Source organism: Mus pahari, unplaced genomic scaffold (genome assembly GCF_900095145.1).
Source record: "Mus pahari unplaced genomic scaffold, PAHARI_EIJ_v1.1 scaffold_6398_1, whole genome shotgun sequence".
Classification (NCBI taxonomy): Eukaryota; Metazoa; Chordata; class Mammalia; order Rodentia; family Muridae; genus Mus; species Mus pahari.
In genome coordinates, this window is record NW_018392458.1 from 22,287 (window position 1) to 29,320 (window position 7,034).

General features: G+C 43.2%; 1 pseudogene; it reads right to left on the reverse strand.

The window, feature by feature from the left end:
* Positions 1–1,709: 1,709 nt before the first annotated feature.
* On the reverse strand, positions 1,710–2,177 carry LOC110315042 (annotated as a pseudogene).
* Between the last annotated feature and the right edge of the window lie 4,857 nt (positions 2,178–7,034).

Here is a 7,034-nt window from a genome sequence, read left to right on the forward strand (position 1 = left end):
GCTAAATTCAGTGGCCTCAAAGCAAAGATTCCACCTGAGGACAGAGGAATTAAACCCCCACCTGTTATCCAAGAAAGGTTCTCAAATCTCTCATAATGGACCAGTGAATTGGCTCAGCAAATGAAAGCACTGCTGATGACCCGAGTTTGACCTGCAGAGTCCATGTGTTGAAAGAAGGGAACCAGATTCTGTAATTTCTCATTTGATACCCACATACATGACCACCACATACATGTCTTCCACATAGTGCTATGGTATGTGAGCCACCAGCAATGCAATAAATGTAAAGCATTAAAATAAAACATCAAACAAAAACCTGGACAATAAACAAACAAACAAAACCCTGAAACTTCATCACCCCCTGTCCAGAATCAGATCATTNCCTGTAACATCATCTTCTCAGGGAAATGATAGTGTGGTAGAGAATAAGCCATGCTAGCTATACAGAGAAAAGTGCCAACACCTATCTAAGAGACAAGAATGGTCACATGGATAAACATGAGATGAAATGTCTGTCTCCATTTCCTATGGAATCTGTTAGCTAAAGGAGAGANGAAGACAAAGCATTAGAATCTGAGCCTCTGTCTTCTCAGATGGATGGGTCACCCCAGAAAGTACAGTTGGAAGATCCACTTCCTGATTTTTGTCTGTGTAAAAAGACAAAAAGTAAGACTACTTTAGATACAAAGTAGTGGTGTTAATCATGCAAATTTTTTCATTTTTGTAACCTTAATTTGTTCTCTTTCATTCCTCTCCCTCTCTGACCTTTCTTGCACTTCCTCACCCTGTGTGGCTGGTTCTCTTTTTTCAGAAAGTCCCAACTTCTGCTTTCCTATTCCATATACTCTACTCCCCTATTTTACACTTTCCTTAAGATTTCATCTTAGCTTTTCATCTAAATACATGTATGGTTAGATATAAGTACACACACACACACACACACACACACACACACACATGTACACACAAACAAACACCATTTTTAAAAATCCCTTGAGGGGGAAAGATATCTCAACAGTTAAGAACACTGACTGCTCTGGCAGAGGCCCTGGGTTTCATTCCTAGTTCCTATGTAGCTAACAATCATCTATAACCTCAGGGCAGGCTCTCTCATTATTCATCTCTTTTCCATGTAGATTCCAATTCCCTTATCTTGAGATCTTTCCTTCCTGGTTTCTGTTGAATGTTCTTATAATTGATATCTAAGGACAGCTATGCAGGAAGAGGGCAAGGAATAGCCTCACTGAGAGATCCCATTTCCCTGGTCTCCTCTGCCAGCCACTTCTTTCCCACAGAAAAACTTCAGGTAAGATGTTTTTTGGGAACATTCGAGAAAGATGTTCATCTCTTCTCAGATTCATTTGATTCCAGGGACTGGGAAGATGCCTCAAATGGTATGAGGTCCTGTCTCAACACACACACACACACACACACACACACACACACACACACACACACACTTCTCAGTGTATGTTTCTCCCTGTTCCTCTCTTTCCAACCCTGTCAGACACAGAGATATCAGAGATCTAGATTTGTATGCAAACGTGTTTATTATTTAGAAAAGATCTGTTCAGCTAAATTAAAGGGAGTCAGCGACAAGTTTCATGAGGACAGGTGCTGATATGAAGTGCAAACAGAGGAATTGGTTCTTCACTACTGTGATCTTGGCAATAGCAGAGGAGAGAAGGTACAAAGTGCTGGCACTGGAGCTAAAATGTCCCATCCAAGTGAACCAGAACCACTGGATACCTGGGGCTGTCCTGTGGAGTTCTGGGTTCACAGGCAACTGTGTAGTACTCCACTGATCCTTTTGTTTGGTATCTGCATTGGGTATAATTTCTTCCTGGAGTTGTGAAGTCACAGACAGTTATAGGTACCTGAGATGAACTATTATGACAGTTTGTATATCTAGTGTCACTGCACAAGCCACTTGGATTGCCACACACACCAACAACACTAGCAAAAGTTGTGTGAAGAAAAGTATTTAATTTCTTGCATCTTCTATTCCTGTTAATAGGCAGCATTTCCATATTACATTGGAGATTGGACTTATTAGTGATATGCTGGATGGTAAACCACTGGGAAGGGGTTTGTCTCTGGCATGAGGCAAGCATTAGGACAAGTCCCAGCAGCAGCAGCAGGAGATAAAGTCAGGACTCAAGCAGCATCAGACCCATGTTTCCTGTGAGGACAGAGAGAAGTGACTGCTCCCACCTTGCCTCAGTTTTTCCTATATCTTCCTGAAGGCCCTCTGCTCTCACTGTGTGTCCACAGTGGCACTTTTCTAGGCCACTGCCCCATCACCTGCTCCTCCTATCCCTGGCCTAGACAGTCAGTGTCTTACCCTGTCTGTGTTGTGGATCCCTTGGAACTGAGTGCTCGTTGTCCTGGAAATCAGGGATAATGGTTGAGCTCAACTTGGACCCACAGATATACAGCAGGCTCTGTATGTTGAGCTGGTGGCTTAGAGTCTTCAACATGCAGAACCCACAGATTGGTACATTGCCTGCTTGTGCAGCCAGCCTTCTCTTTCTCTTCTTGGCCAAGCTACGGTGCTACTGGCTCCATCGTAAGGAATAAATTCCAAACCCTCTTGGGCAGGGCAGTTTGAAGTCTGAATTTGAACTGTACATAGAAATCACTATATTGCCTGTTGATTGGCTGCAGGCTTCACGACTGTTTTCAGTAAGGGACAGACAAGTTTTCTATTAGCCTGACTACACACATTTAGAAAGCCTTGGGAAGCCTGGATCATAAGAGATATTTTCCTTCTCCCTTGCATCTTTAAAATTATATGATGTTGAGGGCTGCAGACATGGCTCAGTTGTTAAGAACACTTGATGCTCTCCCAGAGGACCCAAATTTGGTTTCAGCACCTATGCTGGGTGGCTTGCAATTGCTTTTAACTCCATCCCAGAGCATCTTATGTCTTCTAATAGCATCTTTTGGCATGTTCATACACATGTGCACAGACACACAGAGACACATAAGTAAAAAGAGGTCTTAGAGATCAGTGAGATGTCATTGGTTAAGAGAACTTCCACTCTTCCAGATTCCTCCCCTTCCAGAGTACCCCAGTTTGTCACCCAGAGCCCACAACTTGTGATAACTCTAGGTCCATTGGGTATTGGACAATTGTTTCCCTTTTGTTAGTACCTGTACATACATGGCACATGTAAATGCAGACACATGTGAAAGTTAAAAGATAAACTTTAAATTGCATACAGAAACAATAACAAAAACTCTACTCACGGCACAGTTCATAGTATTTTTTCTAATTGTTTCCTGTATAAGATTCCTTTCTACATTTCCATCTACCTGCATTTGCTCCAGAGCTAGAACTAATGGTCTAGTTTTACAACATGTACCCTCAGAACACCTCTTCATCTAAGATGCCAGATTTACTATAAGCCAATGTTTAAAAAGATGCAATAACCCTATGAGAATTTTTGTTTGTTTTTCTTTTTTCTGGATTTTGAACCTGGGACCTTTTGCAATCTAAAGATATGAACTGCCACTAAGCTACATCCCTAGTGCCACATAGATAGAGAGTTTTGGCTTCCATAGATTAAATGCCTCTCTAAGTTTTGTGTTATCCAATCCTCCCTTGCAATCTCATCCACTGACACATCTCCAGACCTGCTCCATGTTCTGTTGTGAAGTACAGCCAGATTTATATCCTAGTAGTAAGTCCTTGGGTTTTTCTTTCCAAATTTGATGAATATCATAAGGTATTATCTCAAGAAATACTTCTGCACTTTACCTATAAGCTACAGTATATATTTTGCCATCCCAATTGATAGATGTTTTTTGTTCAGATTCAATTGGTGAGAGATTTAACCCCGGGGTCCTTTTGCAATGACTACTCTTGACCTACCTACTGACTAACAGATTCCCAGTGTCAGTGTAGTATTTGACAGAGCTCTGTCAAGTGCTCCAGCTGTCGATGGAAATGACAGTACACATTTATAAAATTGTCACAGTAACCCGTTTTTTTAGTGACGGATCTTTTGGGGACCTAAGGATTGTTGAGTAAGTTGTCACTCTAGAGCCTGGGTTTGGTTTGAACTTGCTTAGAAACCCAGATTGGATTCAAAATTTTCTGTCCTTCTGCCTCAGGCTGGAAGTTCTAGGGTCCCAGACTTGTACTTCCAGACCCAGCCTCTGAGCCAGGTTGTAGTCAGCCTGTGCTGCTGTGAGTGGATGCTCAGCTTTAGGAAGTAAGACTCAGCAGGAAGAAGGTAGGATGCTGTGGGCTTGCCTTGAAGGATGTTGTGGGACACAGTGCCCTTTTCTGTCCTCCTTTCTTCTGCCATGACCTTGAACAGTATTGCTCTATCACAAGCCTCCAATTTGGGGCTTTTCTTTACCACAGACCCCCCAGACAAGAAAACCAACTGACAGGATGATATCCTTGACACTAAAATTAAATGAATCTCTGTTTCCCTCCAGAGTTGTTCCTGCACACACATCCACACATATGCACATGCACCCACATTTATTCAGTGACCAAAGAACTAGAGAGATTCCTAGATTGAAGGAGTCTATGATGTCTTTTATTACAGATCCTTCATTCCACAAGTGAAGACCAGAATCTGGGGTAATGTTGCAGGTTGATACAGAATGGGACTGAGAACTCACCTATCTGAGGGCCACACAGCACTCTGACAACTTTAGAGTTGAGGTGGAGATCTCCTGCAGTGTGCAGTCTCAGAAAGAGAATAGGCTGAAGTTGGGTGCCTGCCGGAGGCTAAGAAAGGTTGGGCTATGAGCTAGCCCAGAGAGAAGTAAGGTCTGTAATAGTTCCTTGTGGTCAGTAGAGAGCCAGAGCAGGCTATGCATTCCTGTCCTGGTGTGGGGCCTGGGAAAGGAGGACCTGGCATAGAGATGGCTTCATTTTCTTCTGTAACACAGAAAACACAGATGTGGTTTCCACTGGAACCTTTTCAACTACAGTCTCTTTACTAGAGTAAGAATTTTGTAACTCTCAACAGACTGCCCAACCTCCTCACTCTGTTAACAGGGTAACAGGTAATGGTGTATGTGTGTGTGCTGCTTCACTCTGAAATGAGAGATCATCCCAGTGGGGTTGTCCTTCCATGTTCAGCAGCCTTTCTCCTTGATGATACTGCCATGGGGATATGATTGCTTGGATCACACTAGAGATGAAAGCAGATAGATTAGTTCTGGGTACAGTCATTTAGAGGCTGCACATTGGTCTCTAGGACATCCCTAGCTCTTCCTTCCTTCCCTAACGTACAAGGCTTTTATTGTCAATTTTATCCATAAAGCACCCTCTTCCATTTCATGGTGTTGTAGGGGACTCAAGTAGTCAGCAGCTCTGGTTATGTTCAGTATACGGCCTTTATCCAGAGTGAGTCTGTAGGTACCACCAACTGTCTAAATTCCATCCCATTAGCCTTCAGCCAGGTCACTCTTCTTGAACCAGTACTAGTCTTGGCATTGCCCCCTCAGTGCTGGGTTACTGAATAAAACATCTCACATCTTTTCAGGGGCTGAGGATTGTTTTCCTTTTGTTTTATTTGTTTGTTTGTTTTCTGAGCAACAGGACTCACTATTTAGCTCTGGTTGGCTTGATAATTGCTGTGTAGATCAGTCTGGCCTCACACTCACACAGAGCCACTTGACTCTGCCTCTCAAGTGCTGGGGTAAATGCTTGTGTTACTGTGTCTGATGTCACTGAAGGAAGCATCTACTTCAGATTCTGGTGGGTGTGGCATCCAGGAAACTTAGATCCATACTGTCCAAACTTTCTGATTTCTCAGAAGGCAGAAATCTTTCTCAGAAAGATTACTTTTAGGTTGAAAACTTGCCATGGACCAGGCTCAATGGGCCCCCCTCAATCCGTGGGAATCAGAGTCTGAAACAGATGGGCGTAGAGTCGACGGGAATAGGGTTACAAACAGACGTGACACAAGGGAGTGTGTGCTGGATCTGAATGTATTGTCCAAACAAACACCACACTTTTTTTATACAGAAGAAAAAAAACAGGTGAATACATCTGCCAAGTTACAGTGACACAAAACAAAAGGAATGCATACACCAAAAGATGGCGGGGAGCAGGCCGCATTTACCATTTAAAATGGAGCCAGGTGAATGATCTGATATAATGTTAGTCTATTGTTAAACCTACCACCAGGGTTCTTAGCAAATACCTGATTATGTTATTCCTTTTGGCCTAGTGAAGAAACCTGTACCAGGGAAATTCCCTTCCACTAACACTTTCACATGACAACTTACCCATTTGCTAGGCCATTGTGTATTCCTGTGTTTGGGTGTGACTCAGCTATTGTTCTAAGTAATTAATATGCAGAATAGCCCTTAGCTTTCCTTGCTCTGTACTTTGTAATGCCTTCTTGGAGACCAGTTTGAGAAAACCCAGGCATTTTTACAGCATGCAGCTGAGAGCCATATAGTTATTTGTTAAGAGCCAGTCACCCCTTGCCCTTCAAGGCTGTTTCATGGGATTCAGCAAGATTCTGGCCCTAAACATACATAAAGGACTGTTAAGGGAGTTTTCCAGCTTTCCAGAGCTGCCCCTTGCTGCAGCCTTGGGCTGTAAGGAGAATCTGGGACTCTGAGATTAGCTGCCCAGTGTTCCAGAGCAGTGACACCAAGACTCTGAGAAAATCACAAGAAGTTTCAATTCTGCAGTAAGCATCCCCTCTTTTGTCTTTGCTCTGTTTCTTTTGATTGTTTCTCAACCCCTCCCCATTCCCCCTCACAGTGTTTATAACCAAGTGTTCACGCCGGCAATAAACGAAGCCTTGACAACTCTTTGCTTGGCTTCCCTCTTCTTTCCCTCCCATTTCACCTCAGGTGCGTGATCCCCCTAGACCCATGGAATAACTTGTCCCGCAGGCTGGGAAATGTGGTGCCCAGACATCGGGCTCGAGGTACGGATCCTTACCGGATGGAGACAGAAAAGCTCCAAGCAAAGAGAGTCATGACAGAAGAAGAAGAAGAAGAAGAAGAAGAAGAAAGAAGAAGAAGAAGAAGAAGAAGAAGAAGAA